The 27,875-nt window shown below is 42.4% G+C and overlaps 1 protein-coding gene and 1 long non-coding RNA gene across 23 annotated transcripts in view; one reads left to right on the forward strand and one right to left on the reverse strand.

The window, feature by feature from the left end:
• The window catches only part of PROX1 (prospero homeobox 1), a 53,734-nt gene extending 48,486 nt beyond the window's left edge, over positions 1-5,248 (reverse strand). For 4 of the 9 annotated variants that reach the window (XM_034764578.1, XM_034764577.1, XM_034764576.1 and 1 more), the window contains exon 1: positions 5,038-5,248. The gene's annotated coding sequence lies outside the window, so the exon portion shown is untranslated. Of the gene's footprint in view, positions 1-3,027; positions 3,485-3,544; positions 3,796-3,862; positions 4,103-4,762; positions 4,862-5,037 lie in introns of those variants that run through there. The other 5 variants (XM_034764575.1, XM_034764572.1, XM_034764573.1 and 2 more) reach the window with 5 other exon arrangements.
• The window catches only part of LOC117874447, a 53,295-nt gene continuing 30,194 nt past the window's right edge, over positions 4,775-27,875 (forward strand). For 12 of the 14 annotated variants that reach the window (XR_004644984.1, XR_004644981.1, XR_004644985.1 and 9 more), the window contains exons 1-3: positions 5,496-5,920; positions 6,833-6,915; positions 15,066-15,308. This is a non-coding gene — a long non-coding RNA (uncharacterized LOC117874447). Of the gene's footprint in view, positions 4,811-5,321; positions 5,921-6,832; positions 6,916-15,065; positions 16,732-27,875 lie in introns of those variants that run through there. The other 2 variants (XR_004644978.1, XR_004644990.1) reach the window with 2 other exon arrangements.

The following is a 27,875-nucleotide window of genomic DNA, read 5'->3' on the forward strand; positions in this document are numbered from 1 at the left end:
ACTTTAATACTGGAAAGAAAAAATATTCCTACTTTGTCTGCATATTTCATCAGCACTATATTTCCTACATACATGGTTGTGTCTGTGTACACCCATTCAGGAATCTATATTTAGAGAATCACCTACTATAAGCCATTTTTTATGTAAATTTTTTAAAAAGGAAAGGCAATTTTTCAATTCTTTAATTTAAGATCGTTAAGGTTTACTTTGTATTACAAGTCACTTTTGACATTTCCTCTCTGCCAAGTGTATTTTTCATTATATCAACCCTAAACACATATGTCGTTCCATGTAGGGGCCTGATCCTGTCAGGTGCTGTCCGCCTCCTGCAAGATAGCGAGCATTCTCAGTTTCCATGGACTTCAATGTGAAATAAGGTGCTCAGCACCTCTCTGAATCCATCCGATAGAGTAGCTTATATTATTCTACCTACCTTTAAAAAATTCTCATTACAAGAAGTTTAAGAATGGATCTGTAATAATGGTCAATTTCAGAGTAACGTAACATCCACAAGACATGTATATAATCAATATCCATTTACATGATGAGGTACAAACCAATATAACATAAATTTGCAAACACTTTCTTTCCAGATGTCTCAAGGATTCATTGTCCTAAAATCTATTAATACAGATGTCTGTAGAATGGGGTATGATGTCAGGTATTTTGCTATAGTTGTTGGAAAGAAACAGAATTATGCAATATCTAGTTTGATAATTCATATTAGATATAATAAATATTCTAGATTATACCTTGGATACTAGATACCTAGTCTAGTTTAATCCAGGAAAACTTCTCTATAAAGTTCAGTAAGTATGACAAGCTTATTTAAAGTTGAATAGTTGTGAAGGAATCTGTACTGACAACTAAAGCCTTTGGTACTCAATTGATACGAAATAACCAACTGGATAAACAGTACCAAAGCGCTGAATATGAAGTATATTCACTGAGGAATTCCAGGGGAACATCATCCTGCAAAGCTGAAAATTGTTCATTCTGTCTTTTTATCAGCCAACTACTATCTTTGCTCAGGTATCTGCAAGTTTGTTCTCTGCTTATTATGCTAATGCATCTAAAGAAATTTAACATATTCTTGATAATAGGGACATTCATAACTTTAAAATGAAAGGGTTATACTGGACAAGATTTTGGTAGAATAAGCCAGGGCACGTTAGATGAAAGCGATTTCAGACAGTCGTATTCCCCCCGCACCAACACCCCCTGACAAAAAGATAGATACATCTGAAGAACACATTACACTTCTATATCATGAATCTGTTTTGGTGCTAAAAATCACTCCACTGCACTACTGAGAAGTACAAAGTGACAAATTCTTTTGTGTAAAATTAATAATTGTTCCTTAGCAATAGTGGTTTTCTACTAATTTTTGGAACGGTTTTCATGGACATTTTCAAATAGGGTGACCCTCTTTGTCAAGAATTCTATCTCTTTTTAGCTGAGATGATGTTATGGAGGAATTTTAAACAGAATAGAAATAATTAACAACTCTAGGTGCACTAATAGCTCCTTTATTAGGATACCTCCACACCAAAAAGTAAAAAATTTAAACTAATTAACTTTGGAGCTTCCTGAGCTAGTCTTTATCTTAAAACAGAAATACAATCCCCCTTTAAGAACATGGACACATAGGGCCCAATCCAGCCCATCCACGGAAACTCCTGTGAAGCACTGAGCAGCCTCAACTCCCATTGACTGTCCTGGGAATTGAGGTTACTTGACACATCTCAGGTGGTACTCAGCATCTTACTGGTTCAGGCCTTCACTGTTTTGAGGAGAAACATACCCTGTGGTCATATATCTGCAGGTTGCATTAGTTAGATAAACAGTTTGTCCAACTGAGAAAGAGACAGCAAGCCTACCCGTGGTACAAAAATGTCACTACTATTCTCCTTACAAACCAGTTTTATGTTCTTCATGAGCAGTTAAACAATCATTAAAGTCCACATGGAATCCATGCATGTACCAAGCTATAGGATTCACAAGATTCCTCCTGTAAACTCAACTCAGGCTACATTATGCCGTTAAATCAGAATGTTTGAATCAAACAGTCAATACAGTATACTTAGGGATAGACTAAATCCTAATTTGAGGACTATAACTTGTAATATTCTTTAATTCTGCAATTACGCACAAATAAGGCATCCCTTTCAAATCTGATTGTGTCTATGATTATTTAATTTGCTAGCTGAACATAAAAAATCATAATGTACATTAAAAGGCCTCCTTAGCTTTTGACCTGTAGAAAAGTAAGTTATATACAGATAGCGTCATTCATAGAATGTTATATGACTTGCAGCATAATTTAATAAGGAACCGGTAATAAAAGTATATACATTGTGACTTTTTATTGTAGTTCAACTCAGTAACCTGTTAGCACTCAAGTGTCTACTTTGGAGTATTTATAAATATTTTAGCTATTAGAGGTAAGCTTTGGAAGAAAAGCACATGAAATAAACCCTGAAATGGGCGTCAATGGCAGTAAACTTTATATCCTTGGTGATAGATTATATTAAAAAAAAAAATGCAAGCATAAGACCTAAAGGACATGTGCCACATGCAAATTTACATGTAAGAAATCTACCTTAGTGTAATTCATTTTACATACTGTCAGACCTGTCAGGATAACAGAAGTAACAAACCTAAGTTTTTACATCTAATAGTTAAATAGCTATATTTCTAAAACCCTCCGTTGACCTATTAGGCAATATTAGCTCTTCTCTAATAGGGTAGTAAATGTGTATGTGTATACAGTGTTTGTGGGAAAGTACACACACATATTCACATACTGTACATAAACCTAATACATTGGAGATACACTGTTCATAGCAAGAAATACAAAATGCCCATTGTACGCATTTGGAATCTGTGTCAAACTTAGTATACTTTCCACAACTTTTACTCAATATTCAAAGGATTCTCCAGCCTGCAAACATTGCCCACTACCATGTACAGTTTATATGACTGACAAATCCTGCTTTATCGAGATATTAATCTGAGTGTCCCTACCTATTCTTTCTTGAAATGGAGAAGATATGCATAGCATGTAGAACTCAGACAGGTTCATTCTGGTCTCAGGTGTGATATCTGGCCATTTTAGAAGCAGACATCTTTGGATTTTTTAAAGCCTAAATACATTACCCAGGATCTCTCTGCCTACATGACAGATATCAAATACAAGGAAAGCAGAAGGCAGAAGTCAGGCTGACAAGATGCATGAAGTTAGACTACCAACTTTCAAAAATAATCACTTAGATGTGTTCTGTGCATCTTTTGAAAGAGACTTTAAACAACCTGCTCTGTTCTCTTTATCAATATTCTCCAGGGCCCTAAAGATTTCCCAGGGCAAGGTTTAAACCAAACATACCCCCCACACACACACACACACACAGGTCTTAGCCACTAAAGCAGACAGTCCTGGCTAACAATGCATCATAAATTCATAAAGCTCGCGGTAACAGTCGTTGTGCTGAGGATCTGCAGTGAGCGAGAGAAACTTGCACCTGTCTTTCTTGACACAACACACCTGTCTGGCACTGCCCATGCGCATTTCGATGCGGCTCTCGGTACCTTTCATTAGCGGTGGAGAAGAAAGAAGGGGGCGAACGTCTCCGTTTAAGAGCCCATCGGGGCTGCCAGAACTGCTTCATAGGCAGAGTTCTCGAGCAAACTGGTGCTCGACGTCTGCTTTGCAACCGGGAAACGTGCACGGACTCCTTTCTGCTCCTCCTGCCAAGATTTCCAGTCCCCACATCCCCACCTGCCGTGCAATTCTGCCTCAGACAGACTCCCCCCGATTCTAGCCTGCACTCTCTCTACCGACTCTAACTTTCTCTTAACTTACAAAGACCCCCTCCAGCAAACGCCGTCTGAGCAGGAAGCCCATTTATGCTCAGCTTCTTAGAGACAAACGCTTCCCAGACTGAGTTTGTGCCCAAACTGTACACATAACCCACACCTAGCGATTAAACCCACTGTCCAAATAAGGCTTCACGTTTTAAGATCCACTCTTCAAACGTCCCCCCCTTTCAAGACTTAGCTAAACTTAAAGCCCATCTCTCTCCCATTCCCCCTTCTAGGCTAGTACAGACCCATTCAGAAAGAACCGTTTCTCATGCATTTTCACTCAATTTACACACATGGCAAAGTGGTTTTGGTCAGTCATCAGATTAAAAAAAAAACACATCTCCACCAACATGAAAAAAAAAAAATCCCCTTTCAAAGAAAAGTGCCCACATCCCGAACGCCACTATAGATCGCTAATAACCTGATCCCTAAACTTGCGTATGATCTATTCTCATGCGCTCGCTCGATCACATTTTCTGTACATTTCCACAATTCTCAAATCGTCCCACCCTTTGGAATGAAAAGTACTAATAATGAAAAAGCCCCTGCCCTGCCCGGCTAGGGTTAAAAAAAAAAAAAAAAGGAGAAGTAGAGACATGCAAATGACAAGCAAATGGGAACAGACAAAAAGAAAGGCAGCTATAATAAACAAGACAAAGAGGAGGCTCATAGGAGCAGACTAGGAGTTTAAAAAGGGGGGATGGGAAGAGGGAAGAAGGGGAAGCTCAGTACAACAAAAAGAAGTAAAATACTCCCCGCATTTTCCATCCCCAGCAAAGTGCCCTCCAACCACACACAAAAATAAAATAAAATGAGAAGAGTCAACAAAAGGTGGCAGAAATGGAGACAAGCAGAGAAGAGACAAACAATATCACCCCACAGCAACCAGGTCACTTACTCTTTCGGACTGGGCAGGCTAGAGTGATGGTTCCATTGAAGCTTCGGGGTAACAAATCGCTACTGCTTTAGTTATTGGATTATTGTTATTATTCTATAACAAAGTCATTGCAATCGCCCCCCACCTCCCCGAAAAAGCAGCACACGTTTGACACCGGGGACCAGTATTTTGCTGGGGATTATTTGGTATCATTTAAACAGTCCATGCAAGTGCTGGAGGAAAAGATTTTTTTTAAAAAAGAGGAAGGAGGTGAAGAGGGGGAGAGGAATACTTACTCAGTGCAAAAGCGATGGAAGTGAGTCTTTTTTTTTTTTTTTTTTGTGCCGGTGGAAAGACAGAGGAAAACAGAGAGAGAGCCTGATAGCTGCTGCTGATGAATATTATAATTGGACAAGGGAGGGTGAGTGTGTGTGTGAGAAAGAGAATGAGTGAGTGTGCAGGGGAGAGAGAGATAGAGAGAGTGTGTGTGTGTGTGAGAGAGAGAGAGAGGAGGGGGGAGGGAAGAGCTCGTTTGCGCCGCACTCCTCTCCCTGGCTGTAATTGTCTATTATTTCTGCAGGCAGCAGAGCAGCCTCGCTCAGCTGAGGGCTCCGCACCACAACAAGATTTACTTTAAGACACAGCTGAAGGAAACAGGAAGACTACACGTCACAGTCTGAATGACGTGGGCCAGGCCAAGCGCCCAATCGGGAGGCTCCTTCGGATTGAAGGGGGGATAGTGAACCGAGAACTTGGGAGGAAAAAAAAAAAAAGAGGGCTGGGGGGAGAAAGAGGAGGAGAAACTGGATCCCTTCCCCAGCCCCCCACCCAGTGCTGCAGGGAAGGAGACTTTATCACCTAATCTGGTGCTTCCATTGAGAGAGCCATCTGCAAGCAGCAGCAGCTAAGAGCAGCACTTGATCTACTTCTGAATCTTGCCACTCACTCCAGGTCCTGCAGTGCATGGCAGATCAGTTACCTAAAGAGCCGCAAAGCTCGTCTGGGTGATGTTACTGCACAGCAAAAGCTGCACCGCAGTTATGGATAAGTAAATGAAAGGAGACACCCTACCTCAGCTATTTAGTAATTTGGGGGCGGGGGTATTTCAAGATAAAGTAACTTAAAAAAAAAAACGGAAATAGAGAAAAGTCTTCAGCAAAGTGAGGAGTGCTGACCAAGGTACCCCAACGTTATTCACTAAGATTTTAGATTTTTTTCTTTCCACAATTCTACCAGACTCTGTGTGTGTGTGTGTGTGTGTGTGTGTATGTGTGTGTGAGGGGGAACTGTACAAGTTGGAAGCCAATCTGTCCCTGTTCCAGGGCTATCATTGCTGTGAATGTTTAGGAAGTGGTGGCAAATCATATCTGGCAGCATCATATACTAACTAGAGCAATAGTAGCATTAAAAAAAAAAAAAAAAAAGCCAAAGCACAACAGATATAAGAAATTTCCTGCAACCCAGACACAACAACCCAAACCAGTTACTGTGTAGGAATGCCAGTTTGGATACAGTACTTAAATACTTCTTGATGCACTGGTTACAAACTTTAAAAAATTAGTTATTTCAAAACTTCGTATCAATCTTAAATACAAGGTGTAAAGAGGATTCACTTTCTATTGAATGTGATGCTGCAACTTTAACTGAGGCCAACATTTAACTTATCACTTGTGAGACAGAAAATAAACGAGCAAAAAAGAGCATCAGGTTGCACCGTGTCCAAACAAATGGCTTTTAATAAACAAGATTAATTGCTCCTCACTTTTATTTACTATGGACTTCTCTGACTCAGACATAATAAAAGCGTGCACCTAAAGTTCAGATTAACTTAAATATATACTTAGCTAATTGAACACCGATTGACTATATACTCTGCTGTAAATCAGTAGGAGGGGAAATCAGTATCTTCCCAATATCCTGGAATGCAATTAGATCAGAGTGCGGTCAGGTTTTACACTGGTTAGCGCAGATTTACGACGTGTGCTAACAGTAAAGACACAGACATGTTAATACTCGGACATGTTAATTTCTATAAGAAAACCCCCTGTTTGAAACGGATGATGTTGAAGTTTGCTTTAAAAATATGTTTAGGCATACACACCGCAGGAAAAGAGGGAAAAACAAACCTTTGGAAGGAAAAGTCAGAGCAGACAGGTTAAGCCGCTTTGAAAAAGGTAAGAACAGTGTTTAATATGTGTGAAAATAAATATCCGTCTCTTGATTTATGTACTTGTTAAAATATTAACTTACTTCTCTGCTTCATAATATTGCTAAAACAGTTGCCAAATAGATGCATACACCGCAGTCCGTGGGTTTAGCATTTTGTGTCTCTTAAGATCCCCGTTCAGTTAATGGACCTAAATGTCCTATTTGGGGATATTTTCAAGGTCAGCCAGGCTAATTTCTGGGGACTGTGTAACTTCTATATTTGGTTCATTCTTTGTTCTTATTTTCTACATCATGCATCAAACAATTTTAAACAAAGTGCCCGGGCACTCGCAACTCAAAACCCAGGCGTGAGTTTAAGAAAAGAGAGCGAGCTAAACTTCTCAAACCCTGAGCCGGTAAGGTGTGAAAGAAAGCAGAGCTAAGAAGTGGATTCTCGCGGGAAAGGACTGATGGGCACTTCAGCCCAGACGGGGCTGGGTAGCTACTTGAGCGCAATGCCGGGGAAGTTTGTGGATCTGTTGCTTTGGGAGGGAAGTTCTGGGGACCAGGCTATGCAACGCTGCAGGCAGCGGAGGGCGAGTGCAGCAGGCGTGGTGCTCTGACCCCGGCCACCAGTGCCCCGGCGACTCCCGCAGCTCCCAGTATAAAACCTGCGTCTCCCCTCCCTTCTGGGGCAGACCTGCCGTACAGTGCCTCGCCCTCTGCTCCGCTGGCTACGTTATGCGGCGACGCAGGGATCTCTCCCCCTCCCTCCCCAGGATCTGTCTTGTTAAAGGAGAGCGGCAGCTTCCAGCCTGGACACGTGGATTTCTGCTGCGGCGCGCTGACCTGTCACCAGCCATCCATATAATGTGGGTGGCTGAAATTTCACAGCCCCCGTCTCTATTTAGGCTGCAGCTCCCCGTGTCTCTTTCTCCAAAGAGAAAACTCCCGAATATCTGATCCCACTCCCCCATCTGTTGTCTGATGCGTTAGGTGACGCGGAAAAGTCAGCCATCAGTTATGGGACAACACGTACACTCTATCCACACGCTCCGGTGCTGTGTATTCCCCCCCTCCATTATTTCAAAGAGTGAACACAAGTTTAGAAGCCTTTCCGGCCACTAAACTGTTAAAAAAAGGTGCCGCAATGTACTTAATGCTGCGTGTGCTTTGAAAACCGCTGCCTTACCTGTGTTCAAAGGGATAGTGGTGGCTATTTACCCTCCCCGTGGACGCATAAAGGCGATTGCTCCATTCTCTGCTCCTGGTTTTGTTTGCTTGCTTGTTGTTTCTTTACATCCCATTTGAAAACAAACCAGAAAGTCAAAGTCAACTCCCATTACTAGTAATCGTCGTGTCCAACTGAGGAGCTGTCACTCTACGTGCAGGCTGTCAGCTCAGGGGGTTTCTAGCCATAGATGCCCATGGAACAGCCAACCAACCTGGACTTGTTCATAAGCGGAATGCCAGAAGATCAGTAGCGGTGGCAGCTGCAGGAATTCCCTAGTGGGAACCCAATTGCTTATGCCCCTCTGAAGTGATGTTTGTTTAACTAACAGCTTAAATGTAAACAGAAATGATCGCTTAATATCACTTGGAATAAACATTTAACATAGCTCTCAGGGAGCAAAGAGAAAACGTAAAGATGCCTCTAGTTAAATCGTTCATTCTTTTCCCCCCTCCTTCCGCCAAAGTCATGAGTCACAAGAAAATACAACAGATAAAAAGCCCCTAATTACAGCTCACCACATTGCTGTATTGTGGAGTGAACTCGTCATTTAGTAGATAGCATACTATGCATAGATGAAAAAAGTGAAAACTTTTATCATTAGAATGTAATATTATCCGAAACTGATCCATTAGCCAGCCTCGGCTTCGCCCGAGGCACCAAACTTTCCAATATCAAGGTATTAACAGATGGTGGTAACCACATGGTGAGATGTTGCTTAGAGCATCCATAATTTCACTCAGGCCTAAAGGACTGAATCCCATATAGCCAACGTGTATTCTGTATTGGCCCTTCTACTTCTCCTTCTGCCTCTATTTCAAGATTCGTTTTTTTTTTACATTACAGCTCTCAAGAAGCTTTTATTTTTTAATAAAAAAAGTTCTTGGGGGTGACTGAAGAGTTCCAAATATTCGTGCTACCTGACGTTACCATTTACCCCTCTTTTTACTTGTGCAATTTAGTATTTCACTAAATAGAGATGAAACACGAACAAATACTAGGGGGCAACCTTTCAGTGGAAAGATTTACGGAAAGGAAGTGGCTAGAGGTGAGTGCATTTGTCTGCATATCTCAGTGCAACAGTGCAACAAGACTCAAACTGGAATGCAATTATTTGATGACACTTAAAAAAACAAGTAATATTTTCTTTTAAGCGTGGGCATAAATCGCTTGGTGAAATGTAATTTGCCCCTAACCGCTAACAAACAGGTTTGTAGGAGCAGCAGCACCTGAGTTGCTGGCTAAGCGAATAACGAGAGAAGGAAGCTGCATTACAAATTGTTACTGAGGCAAAACTCTCTAGACCAGAAAGTTTCGGATTAGACATAATAAAAGTGGAGGCACTTGCTTCCCATCTATGCATGATGTTCCTGTTCCGAATAGCGCCTGTAACGAGGAATTTCGGATGTTTTCATCTCACACCACACATTACTTCCTTGGCAGGGTTTGGAAATCAGCATCGGAGGCAGCGTGGCCACGGGATCTTCTCGCCTTGCTGTGGCAGCAGAGGGCAGCCGCCACAGCAATGGCTCTCCCTTTGCCTTTCCTCTTTCTGAACCCGTCCTTCGGGCTCTTCAGCCAGGCTCAGATCCTGCAGCCACTGCACTCAAGGGCACCCGTTCCATGAACTTCAGCGGGTGAAGGATCGAGCCCTGAGCCAACCTCTGTTGGTTCCCAGCTGAGTTTCCACCACTCATGTCATTTGCGGTGCCTTCTCCTCCATAACCTCATCCCATTCCCTCCTTCGGAGAAATTTCACTCGCTCTACAGAAGTGGGAAAGCAGACTCGCCACAAACGGCAGCATAAAGGGGGTGCCCGTCTCCATACCTCACACATGGAGTACTATTTCCACATGGCCCCTAATCCAGGAGGCAAGAGCTCCACGGTAGCTTCTCTGTGCCAAGCCCATACACAAGTTCCTAGCTTTACCATTAGAAGCCTAGCTTTACCTTCCACAAATTAGTCTATTTCTCCCCCTCCAACCCCCCTGCCATTTGGTTGGCCCGTGGGGTTTTGTGGCTGTAGAAAGTCTGATGGCCGTTGGAGATAGGTGCTCAGACAAGAAGTAAAGGAATATGAAATGGAAGTCTAAGTTAGATGTCAAATCCTAAGGACTGATCACGAACAAGCTTTCTGACTATCTTTAGGTTATTATTATTATTGCATCTGAAGAAGTGAGGTTCTTACCCACGAAAGCTTATGCTCCCAATACTTCTGTTAGTCTCAAAGGTGCCACAGGACCCTCTGTTGCTTTTTAGGTTATTAGTGACCATACATCTGAGGTGTAATTGAGCCTGACCCGAACATCTTTGATTTGATACCTTCTCTTCCTTAAGTCAAGACATATGTCTTGGTGGACATATTTTCAATGTGACTTGTGCCATGTAACAGAAGTAACGTGCGGCTTCTTTATCCGTTTTATCTCGCACACTCCCCACTGAGATACTGGGCTGGGGAGGTGGGAAAAGGACCTGATTAAATGAAGGAGTTGGAGGGTTTTGTGTTTGTTAGCGAACGTCAAATAGTATGGGAGCTAAAGCCTGGTTTACATTATTTTAAGTTAGACCTTTAAAAAAGGATTGCAATGTTGATAGATGTTAGCATTCTATTTTCCAGCATTTTGCGAGATACGCTGCTCTATGCCATTCATCATGCCAGAAAAATCAAATGCGGATTTACTGGATATTCCATCGTGCCAGACGTTCTCCCCAATACACCATTACTGAAATGCCTTTTATAGCAGTTTAAAAAATCGGGGGTCTCTCTGGTTGGTGGGCTATCTAATCTATCTACTTATCTAGTCGAGGGACTGCACTCAACAATGGTAATACTTACTCCCGTAAATGTAGGCTGTGACATGGGGAGTCTATTAAACAGGGTAATTCCTCCAAATAGTCGTAGAAATACTGCAGCGTTCCCGTTCTTACACATTTTGTTCCGCATACACTGGCTGTCCTTGCCACATGTGCTGGGTGATATTTTATTGCAGAAAAGTGTCGTTTAAAAAGAAAGGGGGGCGGGGCAAGCGACCCAAACCAGGAGGATTCACAAGAAGTTCTTGATAATGAAAGTTAAGGAACTAGCAGTAGCGATGTGCATTTACCTTTCAGGAAAAGTTTTTTTTTGCTTCTAAAGGGGATGGTATTAAAATGCTTTAATAAGCAGGTTTTAAGTATGTTCTGATGCATGACGGAACGTAGAAAACTATACATAAGAATCCTGATTTATTTTAGACATAAATCGAATTTAAATGGTTGGCCTTTTCCCCCCTTTTCTTTATGATCTCTCCTGGCGGTTTCGTTGCCCTTCACCGCTCCCAAACCCCACGCTCAGGGCTCTTGTTCTTTCATTTCCAACACAGCAACAATTCCAGATTGCCACCCGGATCATAGGGAACTATACAGTTAGAGCCCGATCCTGCCCAGTGACTTACAGGGAGCTTTCCCTTAGAGAGGAATGCAAGGCAAGACGGGATCAAGGGTTTGCAAATAAGGCTACAAGAGGCGAAGAAAAGCAATCAGTCCTAATAAGCATTCAACATAATTGTGTATAGGTACAACCAACCCCACCACTTCTTGACTTCATACATTCTGCTGGGATACAGAGGGGTCTCAGACTCAGAGAACTTGGGAGGCGGGGGGCTCTGATTCTTCAGTCTTTCGGCAGGCAAAACGCCCAGGGCAGTCAGTCGACCTTTGGTTGGAGGACTGAAAAGGCAGCTTCTGCAGAGGTGGAAAAATAAACACCCTTTCTCACTGCAGACTTAGAGGGAAAACGATCCCCCTCCCCACCCAAAATAAGTGGTAAACAGGTGGGAAATAATAATACATTTTAATGAATGATAATGTCACATAGGCTTATGCTATTAATCATAAGTAATACTCATGTTACCCTGTGCTTGGGGAATCTTAGGAAGCCAGGAACAAATGTACAGCTAAAGGCCAAGCACCGAAAGGGAGTGAGAGGAATATATTACTAAAGATTTCTGTTTGGTTCCCCCCCCCCACCCCCCCCAACACTGACTCCTTTGTATGGGTGACATATTTTGTCTTCCCTTGTAGCTTTGAGTGCTGCAGGGGCTTTGGAACAAGGGTGCAGAAGTGTGTGAGACAGCACAGGGAGATAGGCTAAATTTGGCAGGTGAATGACTCTCTTGAATTCTTTCCTTTTTTTAAAGACTCTTGAGGCTGCCTAGAGTTGAAACATTTTGCAAGTGGGGCTATGGGTGACCTCGCTCCAGCCCTGCACCTTGCAACCTTCTCTCTAAGCGTGTGCAGCCTGAACAGTGGCGCATCAATAAGCATGTCTGTAATTAAATGCACACTCTCCACTCACCAGGCCTCTCTTGCCCTGAACTCCCCTCGCTCTTTTTAGTCGTACCAGAGAAAAGGCTGCGGCCTCAGCTAACGTAGGCGCCTGTGCCAGGGCTCGGCAGCAAAAAAAAAAATATTCCCCAACGCCTCCAAAAAACTAGATCCGCCTCCCCGAACGGCACAAATCAAGGCAGGAAGGGGAGTAGGAAGTCCCTGGGCCAGCAGCTGTCTGGGCACGTGGAGTATGGCAGGTTTTCGCGTTGAATCAGTGCCCCTTGGGGCCACGTGTGTCGCCCTTACCTCCAAGCACCAGCTGCAGCGGCTTCGTCTCATTGGCAAGGAAGGGTACATGCTGTTTCTGCTCCGTCCCTTGAGCGCATCCCCCAACCCCAGAGCAATTGCCAGTGCAGTTCCTCTTAGCGTATGAAACAGATTCCAGTCTATGGTCCACTTTCCCGTTTTGGTTGATTGTGATTCACTTAAGCAGTGACACTGATTATTTCCTGAGCGCTATGGAAGTTGGAACTCAATAAACATTCATCCTAAACCACAGCCATAGAGTTTGCACCTAAAGTTTGGGTACGTGCAAATATCTCTCACCCCCTTTCCTCCCCTTACAGAGATAGAACCGATTCACAAAGGTCAGAACCAGAGCTCAAATTTCCCTAAAGTTTGAGGTTTGTCAGATCTGAGGGTTTCAGGTCAGATGAAAAATTAAGACCCCTCAGGATTTAAACTTCCCCCAAATTCTGCATCCTCTCTGAAAATAATGATGTTTATTCCAAGGTGACAGCTTTGCACAGTGACACATTTCTTTCTTCGAGGGGAAAAAATGGCAGAAGAAAACTTCAGAAATATGTTCAGGACCATTGCTGACTCGACCATTCCTTTGTACTAAGACAATGAAATAGAAAATGATAAAGATGTGTTGTTAAAAGGGCCTTTTCTTTAGTCATTTTCCTTGTTGCATTCCTTCAGCAATCAAACAGATGACACTAGGGCTGAGAACGTGGGACACAGGGGCTGAGAATGTGAAACAATTTTTACTTTCCTCTTCTGAACTGGGGTGCAAACCTTCTAGTATACAAAAAATAAGAACAACAAAAGTTAGAAGTCTATCTATTTATGATAGTAATCTCTGATCATTTAGGGCCTGATTCTGCTCTTACTTACACTGCTGTAAATCAGGAGTAACTCCACTGAACCCAATGGAACTACATCAGTTTGTGTGTGAGAGAACAGGGTCCCTAATATCTGTAACCATTACATTTTAAGTCTTTGTCTACACCCCTTGCCCTAGCCCTCTCTACAACCCCCCCACCCAAAACAACAACAACAAAACCTTTAGGAACAGAATACCTTCAACCTGGAGAGTAAATATCATCTAAGTGGTTCAGCAAAGGGCAGTTCAATTCATGGATCTTGTATTGATGGAAATAGAATTGTTAAAAAACAAAACCAAAAAAAAAAAAAACACTCCAGAGAAGAGAAAGTGAACTAAACTAATCCTATTAAGCGCGGTAGCATGTTTCTGTGGAGCGCACGGAGAGATTAAGCACAGGAAAAGGGATAAGTGCTGCTTCAGTTTCACTAAACTAATGTGACAACTTGTCATTGGAAATCTTTGCAGCTTGTTAGCAGATGACTAGCTGATTCAGATATGTTTTCTACCATTTCCTTTGTGTCTGGGGGTTGTGTTTTTTCTTTCCAGTTCCTTTCTTATACATACTGCTTTATTTTGTTTTTTAATCCTTCCTGTCTCCTTCAAGTCAAAACATTTAACTTGCTTTAATCAATATTTTGTTTTGAAGATGTCCCTTGACTTTTTATTTGTGCAAATTAACCTTCATGGGCACCTCATTCATTCATTAACCTCAGCTGGATTGCATGTCCCCTGTACATGGCATTTGGGGTATGACATATTTGTGTAAGACCTCCCAGATATTACAATGAGTGTGTATAGTAATACAAATAATGTTATGGTGTGGTTTTAAAAAACTTGGCCCAGATTTCTTTCTTTCTTTCTTTCTTTCTTTCTTTCTTTCTTTCTTTCTTTCTTTCTTTCTTTCTTTCTTTCTTTCTTTCTTTCACTAGATTCAGAAAGAAAAAGTATAGTAGTCCTTGCCCGTTTCCATGTCATGGCTGTATGTATGTAAGGGCTGAACAAAATAGCTAAGCTGGGAGAAATTTTAGAGTCAGTAATTTCTTTTCCAAAGCAGGTGTCCAATTTGTTTGGAAACTGTGCTGCCTTTTTTCTTTCTTTCTTTCTTTTTTTCATCACCCCTACTTCTCTCCTCTTCCCTCCCCCTTCTCCCCCCGCACCATTAAAGGCGTGCTTGTTGAGTAAATGGAAAAAAAAACATTTGACAACATTAAAGGAAGACTGTTTAGAAAAGGAAGGCCCTGCTGAGGTGTAGAGGAAGCCTGTTTATTAACACTGGACACCTCTTATCTGAGGCAGCTCCAGATGGATCTCCCCTTGGTAATTCCCACTCTGTGCCAAGCGGGGTTAAGCAGGGTAACCACCTTGACGTGGGTTCATGATCACTAGGGGATCTTCGGCTTCTTCAGAAAAAAACTTTCAGCTTGTTTTCATTTCATTTTCTTTTCTTTTGTTTTTTCCCTTCCCAGGATCTCTGGACTCGTCTACGGGAGGGATCTTTGCACAATGATGTAGCCATGACATCAGTGTATCTGCTGCAGTGTAGATATGCTGGTATGAAGTGGGGCGTATTCCAGTTTGAAGTTGCACCCGTGAACACCCTGCTTTACACCCATGGAGCACATCCCCACTGAGTATTTGCAGAAGTGTAGCTACATAGCTGCAAAGATCCCTAACACAGACAAGCTGTCAGTAACTATGGGGAAGGAAAGGTAAGGGGAGAAGGCTAAAACTCAGAGTAAAAAGGCACGTGGGTAGATTTACCTTTCTGGTTGTAAATTGCTCACTTCTGGGATAGGGCCAGGTTTTGACTGAGAGAGAAAATAGTTCAAATCTGTCAATAATTAACTGTCACAGAATTAGTGCTATCTCAACAAATTGTCACTTGGTAACACCTCAGGTTCAGACTTTTCCTGGGAAAAGATTGGTTGAGTGGCACTGGCCATTACATTTACCTACCCATCAAGTGTAGTTTAACATCCTGCTCATTCTAAACATTTCATGCCTGATGCATTTACCCATAATCCATATTTTTGGGAGAGTATTTTTTAAGATTAGCCGTTCGCACTTTTCCAATTCCTGAAATGCAGCATTATTACAATGCATGTACAGATGAACAATATGGACTAGATTTTCTCCTCCACTGAGGTCCGCTAAATGAGACACCTGTGGCCAACAACTATTGGTTATAGATTCCTGATTCAGAAGCTGTCATGATCCTGGTCCTGACATAAATTAGAACAACGATGGGGCTGCTTGGATTTCCAACAGTTGGCTAAGAGCCCTCGGGGACCATACACCATCTGTAAATTGGTGGAGTAAAGTTATGTACTCTACCTCATTCTCTCCCTGCTCTTTCATGCCTTTTCCATCCCCTGACATGCCATCTCTCCCCTTATGATGGGGTGGTTGGGAAGATTGGAACAGGAGTGGGCACTATTGGCTTTATCCCATGGATAGTTCTCTCCTACCAGGAGAGTCTTGGCCGGCAGCTGTGTCCAGATTCTGATCTCATCTGACTCTATAACCTTATTTGGCCTTGCAACCAGATTTCACCAGGGCCTGTGAGGTAGAATGTGTTATTAATAGTATTACAATGCTCGGTTTTTATTATTTTCTCTCCCTCTCTCTTTAAAAATCATTCTATAATAATAGAGGTGGTGTTGGTATCCAGTGTGTAATCAGCATCTTGTTAATACTTTCACACATTACAGAAGTAGCAAGTGCTGGCCTTATTATTGGAATGTCATCCCACGCTGACTCTTACTTTTCCATTTTAAAATTGTAAGTGAATTGTCAGTGTGGACCAGATCCAGTGGAGCTCCGCTGAATTACAGCAGCTGACGATATGGAACAATACTTGTGAAAGTTGCTGGATTGACAGACCAGGAAACTGTGTGGTGTGGTGTGTTACAGTAAACTATACAGTAAACTATATAGTAGATGCTAGGAGTCCAGACTTCCTGATAAATTGTCACGCCAACATACCACAATCCTGCTGAAGACGGATCCACCTCTTGGAGGTTAGAAGACAATTTGTTCTTGATACCCATTCATAAATCAAGCACAACACCGTGCCCAATGTAGCTTTTGGTTCCTTCCCCACCATAAAGAAGACCTTGTGACTCTAACTGATTTTGATTTTAGTTTTGATTTTTTTGCTTTAGCTTTCTAGCATGGATTGGCCCTCAGTGTGAAGTTGGTAAAAACAGTCATTGTCTAGTACCTAGTCTCCTGAAGGCATTTAAAAAACCATATGTTTTAACCAAAGTATACCGTATCTACAATGTAGCTGAAACAGTGCTAGATAAAACAGATTTTAAATCACTATTTGGAAATAGTTTCATTGTTATCTCAGTCTGGTGATTCACTGCAACCAGGGGTGGCAGGTTTGTAGAAATTTTGGTAGTGCCCAGAACCTGCCCCCTCTAACTCTGCCCCCCCCCAAACTCCGCCCCCACCTGCCTAAGGCTCTGGGAGGGAGTTTGGGTGAGGGGAGGAGGTCTGGGGTGCAGGCCTGGGGTTGGGGCAGGGGATTGGGGTGCAGGATGGGTGAGAGGCTGGGCTCTGGGAGGGAGTTTGGGTGGGAGAGGGGGCCTGGGGTGCCAGCTCTGGAATGGAGTTTGGGTGCTGGGTGCAGGCTCTGAGGGTGCAGGAGGGGGCAAGGGGTGCTGGCTTTGGGACAGAGTTTGGGTGCTGGTTCTGGGCTGGGGGTGGGGGTGCAGGCTCTGGGAGGGACTGCAGAGGGCTGGGGTGCAGGCTCTGGTAGGGAGTTTGGGGGCAAAAGGGGGGTGCAGGCTCTGGGAGGGGTGGGGGGGATGCAGTGCTTACCTGGGGCTCCTAGGCAGGGCAGGCTGGGAGTCTCCATGTGCTGCAGGGGCACTTGGGGAGGCACACAGACCCCCCCCCCCAGGGGCTGTAGGGAGGGGCTGGCAGCCATGTGGAGTGAGCAGGGAGAAAGCCGCTCAGCTGCGCTGCACTGCCAGTGATGAGTGGGGGCCCTGGGCTGTTTTAAATGGCCTGGGGGACACAGAGGAGGGGTGGGGGCAGAAGGCGGGGCCGAGGGAGAGACCCGGCCCCAAACATTGCTGGAGTCAGGCCCCAGGCCAGGAATATTCCTGGTGCCCAGATACCACGGGCCCATAGGACTTACCGCCCATGACCGCAACTGGTGGCCAATCTGATCGGGCAAGCACCAGTGCACATTGGTCTAGTTATTACCATCAAACAGCTTCTAGGTCCACATTACAACCCATTCAATGTTAACCTGTCTGGACTAGACATTAAGCAGGCAGTCGCGTAGCCAGGTGGAGGGAAGAGGGGGAGCGGGAAAAAAAAGGCGCCACCCACTGCAGCACTTTTACTGACGGGGCAGCGCTCCGGGTCTTTGGCGGCACCTCGGCGGCGGGACCTTCACTCACTCCACAGGTCTTCGGCAGCATTTCGATGAAGCTTCATTGCCGCTGAAGACACCTGAAGCGAGTGAAGGTCCCGCCACTGAAGTGCCGCCAAAGACCCGGAGTGCCGCCCCGTCGGTAAAAGCGCCGCAGCGGGTGGCGCCTTTTCTTTCCCCCCGCTCCCGGGTGAGTAAAATTAAAAAGTCGCCACTTGTGCTCGGTGGGGGAGCAGCCATTCCCCACCCACCCCCCAGCTACGCTACTGTAAGCAGGTGGCAGCTGTCAAATATTTGGATTAACATCATAGATAGTGCTGGAGAATGCTCAAAAGACATGATGTTCATATAGCAGCAGCTGTTGTCATGTTTCAGGCCTTCAGTATCTTCTGTGTGGATATCATGGCATCAGGCCTGCTACAAAGTTGTGGATATATAGAACCACAGTTATACCAACTCTGTTGTATGGAGTGACTGGTGGGAACTGAGAACACTGAAGAACACTGGATTGACGTTCTCCATTTTCATCATTTCTGTCAGCAGCTCCATATCAGTGGCAGGACAATATCAGAAACGAGGGTATTCAAAGCTGAACCCAGCTACCACCTCCGCCATCCCTGGTTCAGTTTCAGTGGCTTTCTTGGTGTAGGCATATTGGAAGTCTGTTTATTTAATAATGGTCTCTTCAGTCTAGCAGAGAAAGTATAACATGATCTATTTGCTGGATGTTGAAGCTAGCCAAATTCAGGTTGGAAATAAAGACATTGTTAACAGTGACAGTATCACAGACCAGGACATAGGCGGTTGTGCCTAGTGGTGCGAGTAGGAGTTAGGGCTACTGGTCACAGCAGGACTCATGCCTGGTGGTTAGAACAGAAGTCAGTAGCCAGGAATCAGAGCCCAGGACCAGACCTGCAGTCAGAGGCAAGGTGCCAGAGCCAATGGTCAGAGCTGAAGTCAGAGGCCAAGAATCGAAGCCGAGGGTCAGAACTGGGTTACCTGGAGTGTGGAAAGGCTGGCCGAAGGCAGGAGCAGGCTGGGTCCAAGGCAGGAAAAGGGTTTTAACAAGACTGGAACAAGGCGGGAGTAAGGCTGGGAACAAGCAGGCACAGGACTTATTACAGCTGTGGGCAAATGCTTTGAGTGTAGCCAATCAGGCAGCCAACTACAAGCTAGCTGTGCTCGTTAGGTTGCCCGGAGACTGGCACTGCTGCAACACCCTGATTCCTGATAGTGTAATTAACCACTGGAACAATTTACCAAGGGTTGTGGTGGATTCTCCATCACTGACCATTTTTAAATCAAGATTGGATGCTCTTCTAAGAGATACACTCTAGCAATTATTTTGAGAAAGTTCTATGGCTTGTGTTATACAGGAGATCAGACTAGATAAGCACAATGGTCCCTTCTGGCCTTGGAATTTATGAATCTTTGAATCTATGGGAGTGGAAGACCAACAAATTCCAAAGCCCGTGTACCAAGGAATACTGCTACATGGCCAGTGATCACTTGGGTGCCAAAACTGAATATACAGTCAGACCATCTTAAGTGCCTTGCCAAAAACCAATCTGGGAGACAATCGATATGATTTGCAAGGAGACCATGACTCTTTGGGATTTGCCATGATGATGACTGGAAACTGTTTCCTACCTAGCATGGCCTTTATTGTAATGTAGGTGAGACATATGTGATGCAAACAGTTGTCCAGTAGTAACTGAGCCCAACAGCTCACATAGGCCACTGAATAGCTGCCAGATGCAACAACTCTCAGTCATTTGTCCTGGATTGGCTCACACACTACTGCAGTGCCCTAAAAGTGAAAGGGTCAGAGTTGGAATCAGAGCTGAAGTCAAAGGCCAAGAATCGGAGCTGAGGGTCAGAACTGGGTTAGCTGGAGTTACATAACCAGTACTGTACGCATCCCTGTGTTAGCCCCCATCTTAAATGTCTTGTGTAACTTCAAATAATAAAATGAAGGATGTTTGCTAGTTAACATTGTGCTCTACCCCACTGAAATAATCAGCCAGATATTGGCCTGCAAATGTAACTTTATTTTATATACTTACTTTCCTTAGCTTGGTGTTTTCAAAAGAGAAAAATTATTTTTGTAGGTGGATTATCACCTAAGCATCTTCTTTTTATAACTTCCTGGGTGTTTAATTAATTTATTTGAAGAGAGTATAACAACTGTTTTTCAGAAAAAAAAGTTTGCTGATTTACAATCATGCCTATTGCTTTAAGAAGACAATGCTCTGTTTTATTTGTGACCTTTCAGCTTTGGGATCATAGGTCCAAATCCTGCAAAGATCTGAAGACCAAAATTTTAAGATAGGCATCTAGTTGGATTTACAAAAGAATTTAATGTAAATGGGTTTCCCGTTGAAATCAATGGGAGTTAGGCACACAGGCACTTTTGAAAATCCCATTAGAAGCCTATTCACATCTTTAGGCATCTAAGTACTTTTAAAAATCTGGCCCTAAGTGCCCTCAGCTCCCACTGAAATAAATGGGAGTTGATGATGCTTGGCATGCTGCAGGACCAAATCCCAAATAATTTTGGTGCCTTTTTCTGGAAGAGGAATAGTTTTCCGACATCAGGGTCTAATGGCATTTATAATAACATCATAATTTCAGAGCATCAAGTTATTGAATTCTAAGAATGATCAGACTTACTTGACAGTGCTGTTTAGTTGCCCCTACAACAGAAATATGCTGTTTTATCTCCTAAGAGATTCTTGAGGAAGAAAATTCAATCTATACCAACGAGTAAGTTATTTTCCTCTGAAGGCATATTGATTTAAATATTGACTTCACTGCTGGAGGGTTATTTCACTCCACATTTCAGATATGCATGGTTAAGTGACAAGTATTTAATGTACCAATAAAAATGTGATTTCTGGCACTATAATCTTGTCTGTACAATTCTGACTTTTTAAATTCCAAAGTAGCCTAGCTTCCTAAAATAATTTATTTTCGTCTGAATCTGAATCCACTTTGCTCAATGTAAATGGGTTTCTTCCAGGTTAAAAAGTAAACAAACATTAAAACCCACTTACAAAACTACTTTGCACTACCTGCTAGCTTCTTTTATGTTCTTCAGAAGGGAATTTAGTTTCTGGACAACAGAAGTCCTTTATTTAGTAACAGAAAAAGTAATGCCACAGGACCTGCTGCCATTTGTCATAAATCTAGATTGAGAGTTCGCTGGGACATGGAATTCCTCTTTATTTCTTGTTAATACAGTGCCTCTCACTTGGGATTCCTGACTTTGATTAAGTCTTCTAGGAATAATAATAATAATAATAATAATAATAATAATAATAATATATCACATGCCACTGAACAGCTAACTAAGGTTAGTTATTATTATTTTATTTTCTAGTAGTATCTAGGAGTCCCAGTATGGACCATGACCCCATTGTGCTGGGCATTGTACAAATACAAAACAAAAAGATGGCCCCTGCCCCAAAGAGCTTACAGCCTATCTCATTGGAGTGTTGTCTTCATTAGTGAGTGAATATTATTGAAACCCCTCATGCATCTAAATTTCCCGTTTTGTGTGCACACAACCCTAGCCTACCAACCCCAGGAGCCAATTTTAATAGGGCCCTCCCCCTGACCTCCCTTCATCCCACACCCCTCGCCTTCAAGTCTCAGGCTTCTGTGGGTACGTCTACACTGGAATAAAAGACACACAGCATGGCTTTTGCTCGCCAGGGTCAGCTGACTCGGGCTCATGTGGATCAGATTGTGGGGCTAAATATTGCTGTGTAGACATTCCTCTTAAGCAAGGTCCCAGAACTCAGGCTCCAACCTGCGCCCAAACATCTACACAGCATTTTACAGTCCCACAGCCCAACCCTATGAACCTGAGTCTGCTGACCCGGCCCAGCCGCTTGTGTTTAATAGGTTGTGTAGATGTACCCTATGTGTATGTGTCCTGCAGCAGGAGGCCTCTGATGGTAATCTGAAAACTCTCTGTCCCTTCCTCTTCTTGTTCAAAATGAGTCAGATTTTTGGGGGGGCAGATACCCCAAAATCAATTCTCAGATCTTCCTGGAAACCCTGGACCCTGCCCTGTGCCTAGTAGTGCAATTGGAGGGGCAGGAGCAAGTGACATTTCAGGGAGGAGTTGCATGCAAAAGATTGTTGGCCAGGCCTCCCAAAAATGCGAAGGCCAGCTTTGCCTGTATTGTTTTGGTGTTAGTGTTGCCATCGACAGTTGCAAAGATAGCACTGGAGTACGTGTACCCAGAGACAGGTCCTCTTCCCCTTAAAACTGTATTGTAGTTAAACTTACACATAGAGGGCTCAATTCACATTTTGTGCCAGCTCCTGGCCCCTCTGGACAGCACATACATTTGGATGGGGGTGCAGTAACGTGAGCTGCTTGAGACTTCAATTCAACCAGTGGGGCAAGCCACCAAGTCAATATGTTACTAGAGCACCTCTCCCAGATAGCCTCTTCTGGCAGGGGTTCTTGAGCCGGCTGGAATTTAAAGCTGCCCCGTCCTGAAAGAAACCCTGGGGGGAAATAGAGATTTGGGGCCAATACGGACACTTCCGCTGAGGTGAATCCACAGTAGGCACAAGGAGTAGAATTGTGGAAATGAATTTGTCCCATAATTTGTTAGAGATTGTTTAATTTATTTATATTTATTCAATTTCACCTTTAAGCAAGAAATTAGCCTTTCTCTCTGCATGCGTTTTAATTGAAATCGTGATCTAAAGAAATGTGCTCTCTTTATTAACCCCAGCAGTGTAATTTTTCATTGTAAGACTCTGATTCAGAGGAAACGGTGTCACTAAAACAGACACACAACCCAAGAAAAAATGACAGCTTTCCTCAATCAGTTCCTTTCATGACCTTGATTTGAACCTTAATCTGTTTTAACTATGTTTTTTTTATTAGCCATTCAGACTTTGAGGTGATGCTAATTTTCCTGTTTTTAGACTATCAGTTTATAGGGATTTTTTAATGTAACTAATCAAGGTTGATTTATGTTATTTTGGCTATGATTTCTAATAATTACTGTTTTTTTAAGTATTTGCAGTTTTCTGCATATATCTGTCAAAATGCTACATATATGGATACCATGCTGTTTCTGTCACATTGTACATAAAACTCTTCTTTTTATTTATAACAAAATAACCATGAAAAATATTATGATATGAAGACTACAAGCCTGATCTTCTAATCTTTACTCATATGAGCAATCTTTTACTGCAAGTAATACCATTAAAATCAAGGAATACTCAAGAGAGGAAGGCTTTTCAGGATCGGACCCTATATGAGGTGTCTGGAATAGAGAATAAATATATACTTAAATCTGTCTTCTAAATATTATAAAATGTTGTAGCTGATAACTAGTAATTTTCTTTGCCTATGGCATTAAAGAACAGATTGTGTTACTATGCTTATCTCTACCTTTACAAACAAATACACCAGAAAAATATGTTGAGTAGAAAAAACAGTGCTCATTATCAAATGCTTAATTAGATTTACTACAGGTTTTTGTACTTTTTGGCATAAACTTCAAAACATATTGCTGCGTGGTTATTCTTTGAATTCTTTACGGTTTAAAGGAAGCATCTATGTATCTACAATATGTATTGATCTATAGATCTAATGCAATAGTATGTTATTATTATTATAATTATCATTATTTTATTTGCATTATGGTAGCATCTAGGGACTCTAACCAAGATCAGGACCCTGTTGTGCAAAGCACTTTACATACAAATAGTAAGAGAATGTCCTTACCCCAAACTGTTAATTAAAAGCACTGCACAGCTATGATCTTTAAAGCTTGGCACATTTGATTAGATTTTCATTGAAACTTACAGATTTGATCCAGTATTTTGAGGACATGTACACGTGTGTCCTAGTGGTTAGAGGGGGTGGGCAGCTGTGAGCTGTATCACATGCCCTGTAGTTATAGGTGTCATTGGAACAATACCAAGAGAACAAACTTTGTAATTGTTCCATGGGCTAAACCTCTCAATGCATGTTCATTAGGGCTGTGTCAAATGATGCATTAATATTTTGTTAGAGAACAAACTGATCAAATAATTACAAATACAGTTGTACATTTGGCAAGCAGAGTTTTTACCCTGAAAAGGGAGAAGATGCTCAGATGCTACAGGGCTGGGCATCAGTATAACCCCCTTGGATAGAAAGATAGATAGACAAAAACTCCATTGATTATTCAATCTTCATCTTATTCAAACTTTATTTTTGCGAAAGAGCAATTCCCCTGCTCCCCACCATCAGGTTGAAAGCGTTGCCATATTTGTGATTACTTCAAGAGCTACTGGCTAATTTGGAAATATGTGGAAGTAGAAAAATGAATGATATATGTAAAAATGGATGAATATCCTTGAATGCTACATTAATTAACACAGCCATATAGTTAGGGTGGTTGGTGTTAAAGAAAAGAATGATGCTTTTTTAATCCAAAACTTTCCCTCCCTCCTCATCTATTTTATCCCCTCTTGTCACTTTCTATTAGCTGATCGTGGCTTCTCATCTCTTGCTTGAAGGGTGGGCCAACATATTACTTCGGAGCTGATGTAAGTGACACTCCAAGGATTGGCCGGCAGCAGGTTCAGTAAGAGCAGCTACCACCCAACCCCTGGAGTGTCAGGATGTCATCTCCGTGACATGCCTGGAATCCTCAGTTCATTCTTGAACTGTCTTGTTACAGCCTAATAGCTGTAATGTTTCACTCTAAGTCTGTCAATGGCATGGACTTGACCTCTTCACCCGGTGACGTCTCTCTCTTTTGCTGAGATCCGTACTTTTATTTTTACTGCCGAGTTCTCCTCTTTAATGGAGCAGATGATCTCTTGTAAGCCAGGATTTCTATCAGAGGTGAATGACTGACAATCCTACTGGAGCACGCTGTGGAGATGTGTGTGTGCATGTTTGCCATAAGAAAAATCATTTTATGATGCAGTAGCTAGTGCAGGCCAAAGCAAAACCTTTCAAATTGCATCTTAGGTGAGTGAATTTAGTGCTTGTGAAAGGTCCTGGACTGAGATTCTTGGACCCTAATTCCGTTCCCTGATCTTGTTACTTTATGGCAAAAGAGGTGGCAACAGCTTCCTAGGGAACCCCGTTTGTGTAAAGAACCTACCTGAGTGACATAGGGTATCAGAATGGTCCTATAGTATTTCCTCCAGCCCACAGCATAGCATAGTGTTCGGGGAGGCAGAAGTTTTGGGGAAGGAGGAAGCACAGCCAGAACACACTGCCGCCTGGTTATTCTGGGCTGATGGATGGCTCCATTGGGAGCTGTTGCAGCCATTGTAAGTTAGAGCAACCCTTGGGCTGGCTCTGACTTTTGCTGGGGTCCCCTTAGGACCTTGGTGAAACCTAGAACCAGGACCATTTAAATGCTAACATTAACAGGCACAGTTAATCTCTCTCTCTTTCTCTCTCTCTCTTTTAAGAAAGCAAAATAAAAAACGTGGAACGAAAACAGTGGGGTATAAATTTCACTATTTAAACATCTGCTTTATCTTATGTTCCATCCGCAATACTTCAGCTATACTTCGTTTATTTGGTCCTCCCTCTGGCAAACATGTAGGTACATGGGTAAATTTATGGGTATGAGTAGTCCTATTGAATTCAGTCAGCTTCCCATAGTTCACATGGCTAAGCAGCTGCAGGATTAGGACCTTTGTAAGCTCTTTGATGAAGCAACCTTTTCTGCCACTGTAAAGAGCCCAGTTTAGTACTATAGAAAAAAATATTCAGCATCCTTGTGTGCATTCTGATTCAATCTATGTGCCATAGATCACTGCATTATCACAAAGTATTTGCTCCATAGAACCGCCACAGATTCCAGTGTGGTGCTGGGCATGGCTATAATAAAGCATACTCAAGAGTACCAAATTAAAGTTCCACAGGCAACCTCAATTCTGGTATTTCTTAACTTCTGAGTGTTTGACTTTGCAACCATAATATTGATTCAACATAGTTTTCGTAGCTTTTGGGATGTAATTTCCTAGGTTTTTAAAAAGTCAACTGAACCCCCGCCCCCCAGGAAATTCATCACGTGAAACCATATTGACCCTCTACATGGGACATCAGTGGAGTTAGAACCCAGGGCCTTTAGATCCACAGCACAGATATCTACCCCTTGACCTAAAGATAATAGCAGATAGCAGCAGTAGACTGTTATCCCTTATGTGGACAAGTCCCTCGAGGGAAAAATGACACATACTATGGTGGTGGCTTACACAGTTATTTGTTAGACAATGGCAGAACCTTGGGGATTAGGAACCCTAATATAGGTTCTGGAGGAGAGTGTGGTCTAGTAGTTTTAGATAGTACAGCCAAGCACATTGCTTTGGCACATTGATTTCCCTAATCTTAGAAACAACGGAGGTGTTTTTTTTTCTGAAATGTAACAAAATAAATAAATAAATTTAAAAAAGAAAAGAAAAGAAAAGAAAGACTTAGTCAGAGACTAAATATGGAAAATTTCAGCCCAATCAAAGTCTGGCAAAATTGTAAGGAACTGAATACAGGGGTTTATAATGGACAGAGGTGGACAACCTTAACTAAAGGGGTCACTACAAGCTCCACTACTAATAACTTAGTAGCTGATCCTACACACAGATCTGCGTTCCCGTATAGAGCCCCACTGACTTCACTAAAGCCCCATGGGCGTCACTAGATTCTACCCAGTTATACCTGATTGCATGTTTGGGGAGGGGTGTCTTAGTTTTTGCAATTTATTAGCTTTACATTTGTTGAGTGAACAAAGATTGAATAATTTATGATGATGTCCACTTAGGTACCATGTGGGCCATTGTAAGCGGTGTGTTATTCTGAATATAAACAGAAGCAGAGACTTTAATCAAGAATGACCTGTATGTTAGATTAAGAAAATAATAACAAAAAAAGATGGAAGTAAAGGGGGTATACTATATATATATAGTGACAATCCGTGGAACTTGAACACACAGCAGCTCCTTGTTTCTGCAGATAGAAAAGTCCTCAGAGATTTAAAGGGGATACCCACAGAAAACAAGGATATGACATTTACATAGCTAAAAATAACACTCTTTACTGCAGATGCAATTTTTTGGGGACATGCATTCCTCTCCATCATTTAAAATATACATTTGGTTGCAACATGGTTTCTGCCCGTCCTCATGAAGTCACTAGAAAATGTTTCTAGAAGGTTGTTTGCGCTATTGTTTATGGGACATTGCAATGGGAAATATTTTATTGTTTATTTTATTTTGGGGAAGAGGAAAGTAAAATTCCCTTTTTAATGGCTGAGAGTTTGTGTGGCTCTTTAAGTCTTCAGCAAATATATTAATTTTACATGCCAAAGTCTTGAGAAGTGTTTGACTGCCCATGGCTTTTGTGCGCATTTCCAGATGGCAGATGCCATTTTGTGTTTTGCATAAACTGACTAAATTTCCTTGCTCTTTGTACATATTGCAGAGGAAACCATTCTCTGCTTTCAATAGGACAGAACAGCTCGTTGGCATCCAAACCAGTTCTGGTCTGGTGATACAAAAAATATTTAAGGGGGAATTCTGAGACCAAGCTGGTGGCAATAATCACTTCATACATTGTAACACAGGGAAAGGGTTTAACAGTTGTATTAGAAATATCTTGAGGGCTCTCCCCAGTGAAGCTGAAATAAACCAGCCAAGGTAACCTCATGGATTGAAGATATAATTTGATGTATGCTTTTTCCATATTTATTTAAATGGAGAAACATATGTTGTATATGAATGAACATTATTTTTGGTTCATCTTTTTGCCAGTGCAGGTTTGTTCCCTGTGGTGTACTTTGTAGGTCTTTGTTTTAAATACCCCAGTGATGGGGCTTCCACCACATTGAATCTTTTATTCTGT

The sequence above is a fragment of the Trachemys scripta genome, chromosome 3, assembly GCF_013100865.1.
Source record: "Trachemys scripta elegans isolate TJP31775 chromosome 3, CAS_Tse_1.0, whole genome shotgun sequence".
Lineage (NCBI taxonomy): Eukaryota > Metazoa > Chordata > Testudines > Emydidae > Trachemys > Trachemys scripta.